Source organism: Lagopus leucura, unplaced genomic scaffold (genome assembly GCF_019238085.1).
Source record: "Lagopus leucura isolate 7727_CA_CO unplaced genomic scaffold, USGS_WTPT01 Super-Scaffold_100004, whole genome shotgun sequence".
Lineage (NCBI taxonomy): Eukaryota > Metazoa > Chordata > Aves > Galliformes > Phasianidae > Lagopus > Lagopus leucura.
The window spans coordinates 34,101,435-34,120,177 of NW_024962264.1; the positions used below are offsets into that span (position 1 = coordinate 34,101,435).

Sequence of the window (18,743 nt, forward strand, 5' to 3'; positions counted from 1 at the left end):
AAACTACGTCTGGAAGGACAACACTCTCATGACAAGTATCTTGCAGACTATGCCATAAAAAATCTCTTGTCCCAATTTATAGGAGAGAGAAGAGGTTCTTTGATACATGTATACCCGACGGTGAGACGAAGATACAAAGGGTCAAATGTTAGCCCGACCAGTTTATTACAAATCCAAGTTGCTTAAGGGGATGGGGAATGGAAGGCGGACGATAGAAAAGCGATAGGAAATAAAAGCAGGGAGTTCTTGTACGAAGCAAGAGGGAGATAGTCACCATCACATATTCCAGCATTGCTCATAGTTCAGACGTTGATCTTCAGTAGCAATGGGAGTTGTTGTTTGGCTGACAATAACGACGGCGACTGTACAAACTTATAAATAAGTCCAAAGTGGTCGAGTCAGCTCCCTTTGGAGTAACAGCTCAAATACAAAGCGGTCAAGTCCTCTCTCTTTGGACTGGCAGCTTCTGGCTTTGGGATCTCAGCAGAAACTCCTCTGTTCCCATCTTCTGGGCCTTGCCATCAGATAAGAGGGAGCAGGGAGGTGCCCACCTGCATCCTGTTTTTCACAGGATACGATGCTATCATTCTCCAATCTCCCATACCAAGCTGGAGTTATTTGGTCACAGGCCAGATTTTCTGCCAGTAAACATTCCTGAGCACAGTATTCCCAAGGCAATCAGCTCCAAAGAAATGCTTTCAAATGTGAAATTGTCCACAAAATGATGTTGATTGTCATACGCCAACACCTCCCTCTCATCTCCTAGGTAAGTCAGAGCGTTATTGCAAGAAATGCCTCAGAAAGCTAACTTTGAGCCAAAAACAAAGAAAGGTTCAGACATGGTGAAGATAGTATTTCTCTTCTTCTGCTTTGTCATGAGTCTTCTGAGGACTGAAGTGACTGCTATCAAGACCCTGGCTCATCATTGTTGTTTCCTGAGCAGCTGCCAGGCTTGAGAAATGCAACACTGTTAGTCAACAAATCAGGCAAATTCACAGCTTTCTTCTGTAGCTATCCAAGAGTGGGGGTGGAAAAAAAAAAAAAGAAAAAAAAAATTCATAATACATATGCTGTAGAAACTGTAGATACATATAACTTCATAGGACTTGCTATTAGCAAGTATTTTCAAAGGAAACAGATTCCTTTCTTTGGGGAAGTCTACCTAACTGCGAAGTTCTGTTTATGGCTTAAAAGATTATTTTGGCATCCTTCTACTTCTCATTAAGATTTTGAGTCCCACGCTGCAATTAGGTACACGTGGACACTGGACTACTAGTGTAACAGTCTGTCTGTTGTATCTGTCTACCTTGAAGCTCATTGTTTTTTGCTTGTCACCATGTTCCTCTAGTTACAGCACGATAGAGTCATTAAGGTTGCAAAGACCGCTCAGATCATCTAGTCCAGTCACCAATTCATGCCTGTGACTGCACTAGACCATGTTTCTCAGGGCCACATCTCCACGTTTCTTGAACACTCCAGGGATGGTGACTCCACCATCTCTCTGGGCAGCCTGTTCCAGTTTGTCACCACTCTTGCTCAGAAAAAGTATTTCCTGATATCCAACTCGAACCTCCCCTGTCACAACTTAAGGCCATTACCTCTAGTCCTTGCTGTTAATGACTGTGTAGCCGAACAACTACAACTGATGACACAAAAGTGCAAATCTTTAGAAACAGGAGAAAGGGATTCATCTTGGGAAGAGCATTGAGGCTTCTTCCATGTTATTGTATTCAATAGTATCACACTGACCTTCAGAGAAGTTTCAAGCAGAGGATGTTCTGATACCACCTATCACTGCTGTACATATGTCTTTGCTGCAATCTGCCCATGCAGCCAAGGATGACACTGCTGTGTGCCCCAGATGTTTTGGCCAGTGTCACTTCACAAAGAATTGGGCTGCTTAGAGGCCAGCAGGCAGCTCTTTTTCCCTGAAGTCTATATGAAGCAAGAGTCTCTTGTCTTTAAGGTATGTGAAATAATGATAAAGGCGGTAGCTGATACACATGGGACGACTGTGCTGGCATTTTGGCTTGGAGTTCAACAGCCCATGTTTACCGTCACAATGCGTATCTGTCAATTCTGCTCTTTGTGGAGCCCTCGGTCTGGATAAAGGGATAGCAGGGTGTGCAGCTAAAGTCTGTCTCAGAAGCCAAGCTGCCCATAGGGAAGAGGACGGCTTATCCAGATATCTGGATGGGATCAGTATTTGCAGTCACAAATAGCAACACTGCATCCGTATCCCAGTTGAGCCTCAGCTGGGAACTGACCAGAATACAGGAAGAGCGGGCTTATTAAATTCACGTTGGCACCTCGTCATTTTGAAGGTTTGCAAGGGCCCGAAGCAGCTGTTTACAAGGCACCCTTGTTTTCTCTCATTTATTCATAAGAGGCAAAAATAGTTTAGAAAGAGAAATCATCTAATCGGCATACATAATGAAGTATTACTGCCTGTCCCGTATGTTCCCTTTGGACTGTTGCTGTCATTTCTTAACTCAAGCATGTGATTTGTAGCATCCTTTTTGGGAAAGCATCCTACTATCTAACATCCTTTTTGGAAGGCTGTTTCCAAAAGACTGCCGTGAGTCTATTCCTCCAGTGCACACACACACGTTTCACTTACAGCAATTTCTCATTTTCTTTCTTGGGAAACTTGCAGGGATCTAGTCACAGTTTTCTCTTGTAAGCTGAAGGTTATAATTCTGAGAAAGGCTTTGGGATCCAAAACGGGTCTTGTGCCACTGAAGATGTTTTCTCAGAATAAACACCACCTCAGCTAGGTTGTATTGTATTGTAGGTTGCATTGTAAGATTTTCCTTGATCATTTTATCAAGGTAATTGCAGTGGTGTGCTGAAATTACATGTTATCCTTCGCCCCTCTCTGACCATCCATAGCCTCAGTGCTGTCGGAACTGGACCCCCCCCCTTCTGTACTGCGCCACGCCTAACAAAATACAAACCCTGCTGTGGGCCTTCTGCTTACTCTTCCAAAAGTTAAGTTGCAATTTTTGAGCTCTTAACAACCTCTGTGACCTGCCTGTGTTTCTGTAAATATCCCTTTTGCCTGTCACAACTACTGTGATGAGAAAGTGATTGCTTACACGGTGTCAGCGAAGGGCCGGAATGTGAGGGAAAAATGATCAAGAACAGCATTTTTCTGGTTTTCTTGACTCTGGGGAGTACTCGTGATTTTTCAGCGGAACTGCTGCAAAACAGTGCTATCTGAAAAGAAAGCAAGCACTTTCTCCTAACTCAGCAGAACTAGTGTTTTCTTATCAGTGAGTTATCCGGCAGAGAGGTCATCAGATTTATCCTAATAGAGGAATTTGCAAATGGGAGGCTCCACACGGAGCTTCAAGTAAAGCACTACAAGTGTGTCGCAGTCTGCGCTGAGGGAGGCGCAGGCCATCATAGCAAAACTAGATGCACAGCTTCTGAAGTCATTTGGTTCTTCTCTGTGTCTGAACATGACCAAACCTTTATGCCGTGGCAGAATTTATCTTTTGTAGCGCCAATCTGACTCCTCTGCTTGAGACAAGTGATATATTGTCTGTTCACCATAAAAAGAAGCTGTGAGTTGCGAAAATCAAGATTCACAGCCAAACTTCAGAGAAGCTCTCTGTAACAGATTTGCTAAATCACAGCCTGATTGAGCACCTGGTAGGAAGGGAGGGCCAACCTAGGGGAGCTCAGGTGCATGCAATGAACCGGAGTGAGTGGAAGGGGTGGAGCCAGGATACACCCCTTCCTGGATCTCATTTAAGGGCTGGCAGCGGAGGCGAGAGGATCTTGTTGGAGATCCTTGTGTGCTTGAGGCCTTCTAAAGGTAAGCAGCTTTCCTTCCTTTTTTCCTTTTTGTATCTACAGTATCTGTGGCTGCTGCATTTGGGCTCATCCTTGTTTGCTGCAGCCAAAGGCTTACTTTGCCTACCTGCTATTTTTGTTGTACTTTGCACCACATTATAGCATTGCTTTGCCCCTGAAGCTTCTGTGTGTCCACGTGCTGGCTGCTGGCTGGCACTCAGCCCTTAGGTGTGTCTCAACAAGCCTTGGTCTATTGCATGACTCCAGTCACCACAAGGTGCTCACGGGATTTAATTCCAGCCATGGCTGGGGCACAGACTATGTTGTAATTATGGGCTCAAAGCCCACTGCAGTTATGGACCAAGCTTGCAGTATCATCCTGTGAAAAGACACCGGGTCTGTTTCAACCAAAAGTGGGAAGCAATGATTTTTGCCATTTTTTCCCGTGAACTTTAAGCTGTTGACATGGTGCTAAATTCAGTATGCTGAAGGTGTTTCCATGTGTCACTTCTAATAGGATACAGGTGTCAGACAATTTGAGATTATTTCAAACCTAATTTTCCTGGAGTGAAGATACAAACAGTTATACCAGAAGCAGATGTGGGGCCTTTCTCACCCCTCAGGAATGCGGTTTGGCATTCATCCAGACTGAGTCTATGGGGAAAAAGAGAAAATTATACTTAATTTTAGCTTGCGTGGTTTCCTCCTTTCAAAAATCTAAGCGAATGCGCAATAAAGTAACCTATCTTTTTTTCCTTCTGCTTACATGGGGACTAAGTATGTTGTTGCGAACAGATGGTGTGAAGGCAGGTTGAGATGTGAATGCTCTCTCTCTCCCCACTATTGCTGTGTAGCCACATAACTGACAAAAAGAGCGCTGTATTTTCCTTTTTCTCCTTTTCCTCAGTGTTTTTCAGGTACTTCTTCAGTATGTTGGCTGGAAGTAACAGCCAGGAAACGGGAGCTACAGGAACTGCCCATAAACTGCTTTTTGTGGCTCTATATCTGGTCCAGCTCCATTGGGATGCTCACTGGGACTGCACTGGGACTTGAGGGAACTTCTCCTCCCTTCTGCCCTCAAGCTGCTAAGATTTTCTTGAGCTTTTCTTGCACTGTGGAGTAACAGTTCCTTTCTACCTCATTCATGCAGGTGGTCATGCAAAAATAAATAAAAAGTGGCCACTGTAACTGAAAAAGTAACTGAAAAAGAGTGACGACTCATAAATTCATTCTGGAAGGTGAAGGAGTGAGACATCGGTGTCATCCAGGATTGTGTCAGAGGAAGAAGGGCAAGAAGTCCTCCTACACAAAATGGGGTCTTTGCAGGGGGGTAAGTACAAGATGGGAAAACCCCTGGGCGGTGGGTGGAAGGCTTTAGTGCTGCTGTTTATCTGTGCTGCGTCAACATCAATTGCACCGCGCCGGTGTAGTTCTCCAGTCAGCCCCCTGCCAAGGCCACCGGCAGATAAATAGGAAGCATCATGTTCTGGCTTGTGAATAAAAGGAAAATGTTTGGAAGCGCTGCTCTGCAAATTGGGTTTATTGCATTGCCAGGAAGTTATCTAGAGGCTTTTGGAGACCGACTCAGAAACAGGAAATTAATCAAAAGCATTTTAGAGTGGCTCCTTGACCACTGAGTGCTCTGCCGCTTATTTATACCACTGAACTATGGCTATTTAGCCTGGTTAAGGGTCTGCTCGGATGTCATGTATTAGCCGCTGCCAGAGCAAGTGATCTTTTTGCACAGTACATTAAGAACAGAACAAAAAGATGGAAATTCCCATTTCCCAAATGTGGTCCAAATAAACCTCTGTGCTCTTGTTAAACCAGCTGTGTTGAAGAGGAGTGATTATGGCAGGCTTTTTTTTTTTTTTTAGCCTGCACCTGTCTCTCCTTCTGCAGCTGAGGATGTGCTGGAAACCTATTTCCCTGTAGACCAGAGTGGGTAAAAGCTTCAGGTGGGAATTAAGTTTATCATGATGTACATTTATTTTTACTTATCCACTTAAGGGGAAAAATACCCTAAAGTAAGCTGTTACTGGAATGTGCCATAGCTGCTCACCCGATCTTAAGAAAAACTTTCCTGATTTGTCCATCACAAAATAGAGGAAAGTTGTTTTAGTTTTCACCCTTGTGGTCAGGGAGGTTGTAAGAATGGGAAAGGAGGATGCGCTTCAAGCAGTTGTGTGTGGCTGGTTATTACAGTTCAGCTTGTGCGAAGACTGTATCCTCAAAATGAGCATTACTGTACTGTTTTGGTCCAATATCACTGAACTTTTGTCTTATATATATATATCTCCATACACGTAATGCCAAATGCAGTCTTTATTTCAAAGTAAGAAATCAATGTAGAAGTTGGAAGCGTTTTGTGACAAATGCTGTATGTGACAGGTGAGACAGTGATGATCACTGGTAATTACTGAAGCGTGTCAAAATAGAGTGACAATAATAAATTCACGTCAAAAGAGATGTTGCACATTGTGATTAAATATGGTGCCTAAGAAAGATGAATTTCCCAGGGAAGCAGAAGATGATATTTCTGCTGTGCCTTTATTTTCTCTGCTTACTGAAAACCATACTTGAAACAAGGTTAATTTTTCAAAACCATGTTCTTTAACACTAGTTACACAAATGGTAATCCCAGTAACGTCTTGCCACAGAATAAAAACCAGGCCACACAAGGATGTTAAACAGCTCTGTTAAAGGGTTCTACAGATAGATTTTGGGAAGATGCAAACTTCTGTGAGGGATTTTTGGCATCCCGCAAGCAGTGAGGTAGCTGTCAACATGTCTACATCCTACACTGTCAAAACACTCACTGTCAAAGTTATTATTACTCTATTATTATTTCAGCTTAGGACCTGTGTTTCTGGAAACGCACATATTTACTTTGATCTTCTACCACTTCTCTTCTGAGCAGAATTATATCAACAAATGCAGCCATTCAGAGTTATGATTGCATGATAGAAAATGAGTGCTTTCAACAAACTACTCAGCAAGTCAATAGAGTTCGTAAAAGCTGGGGATATGAACCAGAAAGTGTCATTCATTAATGTTGTTGACGGTTATTCAACTTTAATCATAATACTGTAGAGCTATTTAAATCTACAGCTCTGCCCTACGTAAGTTAACATAGCATATTTTACAAAAATTATCAAGGCCTGGTTCCATAGATCACTGCACAGACTATAATTAAGTCTTTAATGAGTTTCAGAGTGATTTCTGTATATTTGTGCAGATTGTAAAAAGTGCTTTACCAAATCTCTCCTCCTCTCATTCTGCTTTCAGGCATGTTTCATGCATACAGTCCAGGATAAGTTGAATTTTTATGTGCTGTTCAGAACAAGGGGTAGTTAAGTGAATAGCGACCTTGCTGCTAAGTAGTGCTTGTATGTACACAAAACAATTTTCACACCTCTTTTGTTGGTGATATTGAGGAGGAATATTTTTCTAAGGGTCACGAAGCCCTTTAATACTACCGCTGCTGTTACGGGTAGCAGAACAGAGCCTCGGTGACATCCATTGCAGCATTTCATTCTTTGAAGAGGCAATACCAGATCTGACCTCAGCCCTGACAGGAGAATAGACCTCACTGCTTTCTGCATCCAGGGTAAGGACTTTGTCATCTAGAAAACAATTTATCTGTCATGTCTTGCTGGAAGTTCTAGGCATCATTTTTTACTGAAATTCTCACTGCAGGTTTTGTTTACTTCTGTGCATTTCTAAGCATTCCTTAGACCTTATCCTGGTCCACCTGGAAATGCATCATATCCACCATCTCAGCCCCCCCGTGCACATAAAATAGGGTAGAAATAAGTACGTACTTATTTTCTGGAGTAATTAGAGACAGGGGTTTCGAGAGTCTGCCCACTGAGATGGTTCAGCCCAAGTCATTGGTTAACAACCCATAGTTCTTTCAGCTGTGGAATTCTCCCACCATCAAGTAGGTTTCTGAAATTTCCTTAGGAAGAGCAGCTGCTGGGAACAAAAATAAATACGGTTGAAGATTTAATTATTTGCTGCCAGATTGTGCATGGACTTGCTTATTTACTTACACCACGATTTTGTAATCATTAAGCCTCCATTCATCAGCTGGCACTGTTCTTAACAAGACTCCAGAAAAGTTTCAGCTGCAAGTTAGGCACTGATGACACCAAGCTCTGTTCTTCAGTATTAGTTTCCTAGTTGGGATACGCCACAAGCGCTGCTGTAATCAAAACTGCTTGACCCTGTGCAGGAACAGTAGCAAGTATTTCATAACTTACTATTAAACTCATAGCTAACCCAGAAGAATAGTAGCAAGGTTTTAATCAATAGTAATAATAGCTTTGTGCTTGCTAACCAGTGTCATCTCTTGTTCAGTAGCAGTCACAGTCTGCAATAGAATCACACTACCATTAGTGCCCAAAGTGGAACTGCATGGAAAAAAATGGAAAAGATACCCTAGACCCCTAGCTATTTTTAAGGGCTCTTAATTACTCTTTTGAGAGCTAAGCTAAAAGAAGTTGCAGGCTCTCATGGAAGTATTCACGCTAACAGCAATATGTCACATTTCTAGCAAGACAGAACAAAGTTAAGGCTTCTGTGAAACAGGAACAATTTGGATCTGCTCTTCATTTATTTTTAAGCTACTAGTTTAACAGAATGTAGCAATAATGTTTGTATAATATGTGCCAGAATAACTGTTCTTTGTCAGAACAATAGGACAGAAAACAAGCCATCCCACTTCTTATTTTAAAGACTAGGCCATAGACATGAAAGGGCTCTGCCCACTTACAGGTACCATTGACTATCTACAACAGAAGAAACTGGTAACCTACAGGAAAAAGAGCTTCGAATAGAATCGCAAGACTGGAAAGGACAAGATCGTCTAGTCCAACTGACCTCCCATAGCTATTATTACCCACTAAACTACTAAACCATATCTTGTACCAAAACCATACCTCATAGCAAAATTAGCAGCAAGTGAGACAGCTCTTCCTTCCTTCTAAATGGGGCTTCCAGTCAAGCTTCCCATAGCTTCTTTTAATTCTGTGCAGAGAAGATTTTTCTAGTACTGTTATTTAAGACTTTACTAACTTTTGTTCTATTTTCAGGTCTTATTGAAGCAGAACAGTAACGTTAGTCTTCAGCAGCCATGGAAAACAACAAAGATCATAAAGCCAGTCTCCAGGCGACATAACTCTCACAGAAGCAACAGCTCCAGTCTACCTTCCCACCAGCTGAGAGCAAGGCTTTGGGGCTGGTGAGCACAGGTAAGCTGTATTCACTTACATGTTCTAAGAAGCCGCCCACGCAACTGCACTCCAGCTTTTGCTATAAAACTAGTAATGGCTATTACTACATCAGGAAGGAACTAATTAAAGCCACTTGCTGTTTTTGACAGCTTGATGCTGGTACCTAATCAACATCGATGCCACAAAATTAAGCTACCACAGCAATCATTGGGGATTGCTGGAGAGGTGCTGCATCTTGTTCATTTTCTGTACGTCTCTTGGCTGTGACCTACATTTGAGACAACAGAAACCAAGCTATGTAGTGTCACAATTGTAAGTAAAACCAGATGGAAAACAATAGTGTGCAAAAAAAAAAAAGTGGCCAAAAAAAAGTGGCAAATGCAAAGACACAGTCTGGAAAGACATCAGAGTTTCTTAATCCTGTAAGAGCTTCAAGTTTCCAGAGCAAGCCATAAGTAAAGTTCACTCAATTCATTCCATTCCCCTCTAGGCTGATGGCTTTTCATTCCTGCCTAGTGTCACAGTTGCTTTGCCTAGTAAGCAGGTTGAGCCTGACAGCGCAAGCTCTAAACTCACATCCACAGCAAGTAAGATAGCACCGGAACTTAGCTTTGCTTGTTGAGGAAGAGAAACTTAAAGTCAGGTAAGCTACTTTTACTCAAACCCAAATGTCTTTTTAAAACATCAGCTGGATGCAAAAATAAAAAGTATACCTCTAAGACAATTTGCTCTGTATTCATGAAGCATCTTCATTATTCTACTGCTTATGGTGTAGTTAAGTATCACAATCTTAAGCAGCAACCAATTTTATTAGAGGGGATTCCTACGTATGGAACTGCAGTTTAGCTTGCAGACTGGCACTCAGTATTCAGCTTCAGGTCATTGTTACTTAAACTTGAACCAGACCAAGGCTCAGCAGCCACTCCACTTGCATGTATTATCAGAATATATAGGGTGAAAAGCTAGAAGGGTGAAAGCTCTCCTTCACACTTCATGTTTTCCTGACTAAGTCAGCTCTTATACTGGGCAGCTACAATTGCACACCCACACCACTCCACGTCCTTCACCTCTTAGAAAGAAGGGAAAAATAAAAGTCAGAAAATAAGTCACCACACCACCTCTTCTTGCCTTATACAGTTCTCATTCACTGGTGCTTAAGGGCAGAACCCTAGCTGTAGAAGATATACCCAACTTCACTAAAGCTGCCAGAGATCACATACAATCTAATCTTAAGATAGGACCTACAAGCTCTCCAAGACATCCAGGCACCTTAAAGGAAGTAAGGCAGTGGGTTCTCCTTCCAGAACAAGGCCTTCCACCCTCAGTCAATTAGCCCTAGAGAAAGAAGAGCCAGGGCACCCTCACCAGCCAAGAAGGAACACAGTTCTGCAAGGAAGGTCACCCCAAGCCCAGCAGCAGTAGGAGCACCACAAGCAATAGAACACATCTTTCCCCCCTCCACACCCCCCCACCCAGGGGAGGGCCCCAGCAAGGGGCCAAAAGACACAAAAAGACAACAGAACCCACCCTCCCACCAAAAAAAAAAAAAAATATATCTCTTTAGAGATAGTGCAACACACACTCCCTAGCAAACAAAATTTTTTTTCAAACCCCCCCCAAGAAAAAAAAAAAACAGCCAACCCCACTAAAAATCCAAAACCACCCACAAGAAAAAGATAAAAAAAACACAACTAAAGTTTATCCTCAGCAATAAAATACCAACAAAAGCATGCTTATAGCACTCACCAAAAATAAAGAGATCCATCACAGAAGGGCACATAACTCTCTTCTTCCCATTTAAGAGCTGCACAAAAACCTAAAGAGAAAAAAAAAAAAAACCTTCAGGACAGGAACCCCTGGAAAAGAACTACTCACCACAGAAGTCCCAGACCTGCAGCAAAAACACCTTCACAATTCTGGGATCCACAAGCAGTCCTAGTAGCAATGGGACTACCAGGACTGCTCACAGGCTGAGCTGATCCAAAGCAGCATCCACCCTGCAACAAGAGACAAGAAAAAAAAAGAAATAAAGCCCAACTCAGGCAGTGCTTTTATTTCACTTCCCTTTTGCCACACAGTGCACCAGCCTTAACAAAACCAAGACAACAACCCAGCACCTTTTAACCAAAACAGGAAGCCAACAGTGGAACTCCTCATGCAGCCCTGCCCCAGGAGACAAAAAAAAAAAAAAAAAGAGAGAAATAAAGCTCTTCTCACCCCAAGGAGCACTAGCCCTAACAAGACCAAGACAACAACCCAGCACCTTCCAACCAAAAGCAGGGAGCCTCCAGTCACCCCCACACACTCACCAACAGTGGAACTCCTCACAGGTCCAGGCTTAGAACATGCTCAGACACAGCCCTGCCACAGGAGACAAAAAAAGAGAAATAAAGCTCTTCTCACCCCCAGCAGCAACCAGGCCAGAGGAGCACAGTGCACCAGCCCTAACAAGAACGAGACAACAACCCAGCACCTTCCAACCAAAAGCAGGGAGCCTCCAGTCACACACTCACCAACAGTGGAACTCCTCACAGGTCCAGGCTTAAAAGTGACTCTCATACAGCCCTGACCCTGCCAAAGGAAACAAAAATAAAGCCCTTCTCACCCCCATCCTACTTGGCTGTGTCACCCAAATGGCAGACAGAGGAAACCTTGGTGCACCAGCCCCAAGAAAATAAAAGAGGGAGTCCAGCACCATCTAACCAAAAGCAGAGAGCCTCCAGTGAAACTGCTAACTGGGTTTACAAGAGGACCCTGCACAAGGAAGAAAAAAAAAAAAAAAAAAAAAAAAAAAACGAACTGCAAGCAGTGTTTCTTTTCAAACCTACCCTTGCATTGCTTCTTACTCCCAGCAGCTACAGGACTGGCCACGCATTGGTCCTCAGAAGCACTGAAACTGCATCTGCTAAGTTCTTTGCAATACCAAGTAAACTATCAGTAGGAACAACAACTACATAGGAAAAGCCAACTCACCTGAGAAGTAATGAGGGTCTCCAGCTATAGAACATCCCTTCTCAGAAAGCAGCCTTCATCCAGGAGATGTTCTCCCTGCAGAGGCTAGCCCTTAAATGAGCTCAGGAAGGGGCAGACCCTGAGTCACGTGGGAAGCGCAGGTGAATTACTTTCACCTGTGCTTCCTGGGCCAGCCGCTCCCCTCATCACAGAATCATTGAATGGCCTGGGTGGAAAAAAGAGCAAAAGATCATCCGGCCAGTTCCGGTGTGTCCCCACCCTCTGAGCCAAAAAAAAATTCCTCCTGATCTCTCACCTAAACCTTGCCATTATAGCTTAAAACCATTCCCCCATGTCTATCGCTATCCACCCTTGTAAACAGTCAATCCCCTTCCATTTATACCTTCCTTTCAAGTACTGGAAGGCCACAATGAGGTCTCCCCAAAGCCCTTACCTTCTCAGTTCCCACAACCTTTCTTTACAAGAGAGGTGGTCCTCCTCCAGACATGTTCCATGAGCTCTGTGCCTATCTTGTGCTGGATGCAGTACTCCAGATGGGCACTCATGAGAGCTGAGCAGAGGGAGACAATCACCTCTCTCTTCCTGCTGGCCACATCTTCTTTAATGTCCTCAGTCATCACTTCAGGTGATGATGTACTAGTTCCCCTACGAGAGAAACAGGGGAGACAAAAAAGAGAGGAGGGGAAAAACCCAGCTGCAGCCCTATACTGGGCCCAGAAAAAGCTGTGTGGGAGCCATGCAACCTGCTGCCACGGTCAAGGAAGCACCAGGAGCCCTTCAGTGCAAGGCACTCCCCAGCAGCAGCCCCTGAACTCCTTCCTTACAACTTCTTACTTACCAGCACCAGAGCTGGGCTAAAGGGCATAGCTCCATCTTGCTTACCTGTCGCTCTGAGCACAGGGGGTTGCAGCACCTTCAGAACCCTCTGGGCCCCAAGAAAAAGCAGCTCAACAGGAGCCCAGCAGCAGCCTCTGTAACAACCCCACAAATCAGAGGAGCCAGAGGAGCGATGCAGCAGCAATTCTTTCAGGTACCCAAAAAACAAACCCCACAAAAATAAACTCAAAGCCCAGCAGCAGCAGCACTGTGCTGGTTCCCCCCCCCCCCCCCAAAAAAAAAAACAACAAAAAAAAACACCAGGGAGCCCAGCAGAAATCTGCTTCTAGAAATACAGAGAGAGAGAAACCAATACCACCCCGAGGCTAGCCCCCCAAAAATCATGACCGCAAACCCAGCAGCCTCCTACTGCAAGGAGCGAGCCCCAGGAGTAGTTCAAACTCCCAGCAGCCCTCAATAGCTCCCAGCAGCCTCCGGTGGGTTTAAGAGGCTTTGGGGGCTGGCCCTGCCCTGAGCTCCAAACAAAGCGCAGCTGTGCCCGGGCAGCCCCAGCTGCATCGCATCATGTGGAGATCACTGCTTTGTTAGCACAGCCTAGCTTCGTTAAGGCAAGCCGTAGCGTTTGACAGCTACCCCAAGGCCTTGGGACTTAACTCACCCATACAGTAATGTCCCCGGTGATGTCCCACTGCAAGCCCAGATGGCCGTAGATATCACATCGCTATGCAGGATGCAGTGGCAGGGGTGAGATGAAGGATCGACGATAAAGAGTAAAGGGTGCAGGATGAAGCTGCAGGCAAAGGGAGGGTGAAGGATTTGGGGTGGTGCTGTCCATCTCATGCAAACTGTGTAGCGTGGGATAACCATTAAGAGGGAGTGGCTGTGCCTGAGTATGGGTCAAAAACACTGACAACCAGGACAGCTTCATAGAACCATAGAATCGTTACAGTTGGAAAAGACCTATAGGATCACAGTACCAAACCATTTCACCGTGTATTGCAGTTAGCTTGGGAAATATAGCACGACGCTAATAGCGATGAGACAATATAATAGCTTCCCCGTGACTGCGGCTGGAGTGAGGACACGTTGCATCATCTGTTTTGTCAATGTTGGTCTTCTGTTTTCCGTTACTGCTGAGTGTACTTAGTTCCACAGACACTGAATTCTAACCGTCTACAAAAAATACATCCACTTTGGGAAACCCAACAAGCTAATCTGAAGTGTATTTTTCTATGAATCTGTGTAACCCACTACTTATTTTCATCCACATCTTGATGCTCGAGAGCAGTGACTTATTTTCAACAGACTGGTTTATGCAACGAGTTGTGCGCTACGACTGACGTATCTATTATTTATGTATATCTGAGTAAACCGACGCGCTCGTTGCAGAGCAGAGATTCCAACCTGCTGTGTCACTAACTAAACCCCAGGGCTTGGTATGTGCACGTATTTCTGCTTTCCAAAGGCTACAAAAAAGGAAAAGTAAGGGAAATCTCACAGAATGAATGCCAAGAGGGACTTCTTGGAGAATTTCACTGACAGACGGATGTCGTGATTCTGGGGGAAATCATCCGCTCTGTTCAATTCTCCATATTCAAAAGACCGGTCCAATTTTTATGGGTTTTGAAACTTAGAAGCTACAGAACTTTGTTCCTGAAGTATTTGGTCCTTGAGTTTTGCCTCTTGCCCTTCTCCCGGTCCTGGGAGTGGTCGGTGCACAACGGCATCGATTCTTCCCCTGGTTTTGTTTTAGTCACTCTACCAATGAAAACGTGATATTTTTTCAAATGTAGATTCACCCACGATCACAGATTCGTAGGGGCTGGAAGGGACCTCTGAAAATCACGGTGTCTGAGTCCCTGCAAAAGCAGGTTCCCTACAGCCAACCGCACAGGTAGGTGGCCAGATGGGTCTTGAATATACCCGGAGTAGGAGACTCCGTAACCTCAGCACCTCTGTTTCAGTGCCCCGTCACTCTCACGTTAAAGAAGTTCTGCCTTGAAGATGAGAAGGTAAGGAAAGAGTGGTTGCAACACCAAAGTTCAAAGATAAGCATTGCTCTCTGCACCTCCGTGTTAGGGTCAGAAGAGTATGTGACGGTGCTCCTGCAAAAGTTTGCATCCAGACTGAACCGGAGGGCAGAAGCCCCTACGCTCTTGTGTGGTCTTGTGATCTGGACCTAACACGGATGACACTCATAAACTGCAGTCCCTACAGGGGTGTTTCCCTGGCCTATTTAAAAAAACAAAAATAAATAAATAAATAAATAAACAAAATAATAATAAATAAATTAAAAAGAACAAGGAAATTATGTGAACCACTATTTCTCTCCACTGCCATCTAGTGAAGTTATCATGCTGCATAAATTAAGGCTTTGACAGTCTCAGCTGAGCTTTAAAACAGCTAACCGTATCTTAGTGGCCTATGAGACTTTGTGCAGGAAATGGAGTTTGAGTGTAACGTGGGTAATATCCTTAGGATAATAGCAAAAGGAACAAAATAAACTAGGTAGATTAAGTTGAATTGTGGAGTTCTAACAACGATTATGACTATAAAGACACTCAGAAGGGTTTTGAATAAAGCAGGGACCAAACGTCTGCAGGCTGGCAATGATTTAAATTCAGGCTATTCTTTCTTTGCAGAAAGAAAACAGGTTTCCTGGGGATGAAAACAAAGTAAGTTCAGAATTAGAAACGTATCTCTCCTGACAACTGTGCGCTTTCTGTTTTGTAAACCGTCCTAACAGATTTCAAACTTCGGATTTAGTTGCTGTTACTTCTGGAAACTTGCGGACGGTTTATCTTCAGACAGATCATCCCTTTATTCAGGTCTGAAAGGGACCTCGGAAGTTCTTTACGCATTGCTCTGCACCAAATCGAGCTCATAATTACTCCGTTCCATCTCTTCAAAGATGCAGTCGACCAAGAATCTTTTCAGCCTCTGATCTTTCCCGATCCACTTTTCTTGTCTCATTTGTCAGCCTGCATCTTCAGTGGCGAGTTTGTATCCTCGTGTCCACAGAGTGACCTTTATCAAAATCCTCACTGAAGTTCCTCGGCCTACAATTTAAATAATATGTGAAAAAACATCTATGTTTCCCCTGTGCCAAAAGATGAGTTGACGGGGAAGAAGCCTTGCACGGATGAACGGGGACCTTATCCTGACGCTCCAGGAGAAAAAGAGAATCTAGCTGCAGTGGAAGAAGGGATGGGCAACTAGAGGAGAGTACAGACAAGTTGTTAGGATGTGCAGGGAGAAAATCGGAAAGGCGAAAGCCCAGCTTGAACTCAGCTTGGCTTCTGCAGTCAAAGAGAACAAAAACCTTTTTCGTAAATGTATTAACAGTAAGAGGAGGGCTAAGGAGAATCTCCATCCTTAATTGGATGGGGTGGGAATGTGACTGCTAAGGCCTGGAGGGGTTCAAGAAACGTCTAGACGTTGTACTGAAGGATGTGGTTTAGTGGGAACTAGTGGTGATAGGTGGACGGTTGGACTGGATGATCTAAGAGGTCTTTTCCAACCTTGGTAATTCACTAATCCTATGAAAAGCAATCTGTTGAAATTTTCAATGATCCCCGATCTCTGCTGGCAGTATACGCAGTCGGGCTGCTCTGTTTTAATGCTTCCAGAGCCTCGATGTACACGTCCCCAGGTTACACTGTGAGCAGTGCATAACCTGCAAATGGAACAATTATATTTCTCCATTTCTGTTCAACTCAATGAGATTGATTTTGTTTAAAGATCCCTGGCTATTTTTGTTACTTGAAAGTAGGTCAGCCCATCTTCTCCTGATAGTTAAAATTGCTAAAATAGGACATGCAGCTCTGAAATCGTTATCCTCTTCATGTGTCATTCAGCGAGCAAAATCTCCATCTTAATACTCCCGTGAAAGCCTTCCTAAAATCAGAAACTGTTCCTGATGCGAGAGACTAAAATTAATTTAAGATGAAAACATACATAATACTTCCATGATTAAGAAGAGGACAAATCAAGACAAAAATAACCTCTACTGTGGCTTGAATCTCTACTTCCTTTGCTGTGGCTGATCACGATCTGTAGACTCTGACTCACTCTCTAGAGCTCAATTTCACTTGTGCGGATAGAACGGAACAGTACAAGCTCTTCCAAGGTTAATTCTGTATGCTTGTGTCTATCTTTAATATCAGAGTTATGCCTTATCTTTCTATTTTCAGTTTTGTCCTACTAAACTTGTTATTTCCTGCAAAACCTACTCAGCAGCATTTAATGGCAAACTTTGGCTGTGTATTCTTCAGCCCTGACTGACGAAATAACATGTCCAAGTAGAAATAAAGGAGGACTTAATTTATACTCTGACTCAGGGTTAACTGCTGAAATCTGTGCTTTTAGACAGAAACTGTAAGTGCATGGACTCACAGTGTTGCAGTGGAGTTGTGAAAAAAAGGTCAGAGGACAGTTGAGGTTGGAAGGGATCTTTCGGAAGACACCTGGTCCGATCCACCCGCTGAATCAACCTAAAGCAATTTTTGTTTGTTTGTTTGTTTGTTTGAAAGTCATTTGGACTGCAAACTGCTGGTTAAGGACTGTGAGCACTCACAGTAAATTATTCACATTTTCTCTTAAATGTGAATTGGCACTGAGAAGAAGTGTTTGCTTTTGAAAATTTCTTCCTAGACATTAGCCAAGCTGAACCTGAAAGGCTAAACTAGAACATGAAAAAGTACAGTACGGAGTGAAAAAAAACAGTCGTCTGGCAACCAAGCATAGAGTATAACAGATCTACGGCTCTTACTTCTTCTGGATTCCAATGCTGGCTAAAGCTCCCCGTGGAACTGCAGTGAAAAGTGTAAATTACGGAGCAACATCTCTTAACGCTTCTTGCAAAACAGTTTGAGAAATCCAGGAAACTGAAAAATCTGACAAATGCGGTTCTAAATGATCTTGCGAGATAGAGGAATTGGAGCAATATTTAGAGAAAGGAAAAGACCTTCCTTTAGTCTGCTAAAAAGGGTTAAATTGGACAGAGTTGTAGGCACTACCCTGCTGAGGCAAGCTGACTGAGTGACTGAGAAAGGAGTTGGTTTACCTCTCTCTTGAGACTGTCTTCTAAATAATCTTAAATCATACAGACTGCACAGGCTTATTTACAGTATATCTGGGTAGCCAGACAATGACCATAATGTTGCTAATTATAAGTAAGCAATTTGGTTCCTTGACAACTTCAGTATTGCTCTTTCGCCGAATAACATTTAATTGCCAGTGAAACTGGATTTATGCTATTTGGTCAAGGACTTGCCTTTCTGAGACAGAAGCAGTAATTATTGAACACTTAATTGTGTATTGCTGTAAACTTTTGCTTAATTTTTATTGGAAAAATACCACGTGAGTGGAAAACTTCAGCCAACTTCATGCGTCATCTTTATTTACAGCTTCGTATGAAGTGCTGCAAGTGAATGGCAAAAAAACCTCCACATGATGTGATTCATAACTAGCCCTACGATCAACAACAGCTAAGAAAGAGCTTACTTAAGGATGTGTGCTTAAGGATGTCAAACGTGTTAAAAGGAAGAGGGAAGCTGAGTTATTATGGCATTCCAAGGTTCATACTAGATTCTCAACCAGAATTCTGATTCCTTATTTTGAAGTTCCATGTGAAGTTTCACAGTAAGTTTGTCAGGACCTACTGAACCAAGGCGAAGCTGAAGGTAGCAGTTTCCAGGACTGCATCATTACCGGTGATGAGATGTGGAGTCAGCACGATGAGCCAGAGTCTCAAACTGCAAGAGGCAACGCGTGAATTCCCAATCGAAGAAAAAGCTGCATCCCTCAGCAGGTAAAGTGATGTGCGCTGCCTTTCAGGATTGGAAGGAGGTGATCCTTCTGTATTTCCTGGAATCCGGACAAACCCTCATCTCA

The 18,743-nt window shown here is 43.5% G+C and overlaps 2 long non-coding RNA genes across 3 annotated transcripts; one reads left to right on the plus strand and one right to left on the minus strand.

Moving 5' to 3' along the window:
* Nucleotides 1-148: 148 nt before the first annotated feature.
* On the minus strand, nucleotides 149-12,955 carry LOC122179846. Its single transcript, XR_006178849.1, has 11 exons — nucleotides 12,894-12,955; nucleotides 12,445-12,656; nucleotides 12,012-12,216; nucleotides 11,552-11,609; nucleotides 11,348-11,399; nucleotides 10,785-11,035; nucleotides 8,745-8,832; nucleotides 7,857-8,030; nucleotides 7,626-7,776; nucleotides 3,099-4,455; nucleotides 149-1,011 (listed from the first exon to the last, which is right to left on the minus strand). It is a non-coding gene; the product is annotated as an uncharacterized LOC122179846 (long non-coding RNA).
* On the plus strand, nucleotides 3,728-15,088 carry LOC122179847. 2 transcript variants are annotated; one of them, XR_006178850.1, is made up of 6 exons: nucleotides 3,728-5,131; nucleotides 5,679-5,759; nucleotides 7,257-7,411; nucleotides 8,898-9,056; nucleotides 9,529-9,681; nucleotides 14,642-15,088. It is a non-coding gene; the product is annotated as an uncharacterized LOC122179847 (long non-coding RNA). The 2 variants fall into 2 exon arrangements; XR_006178851.1 differs by lacking the exons at nucleotides 5,679-5,759; nucleotides 7,257-7,411.
* Nucleotides 15,089-18,743: the final 3,655 nt, after the last annotated feature.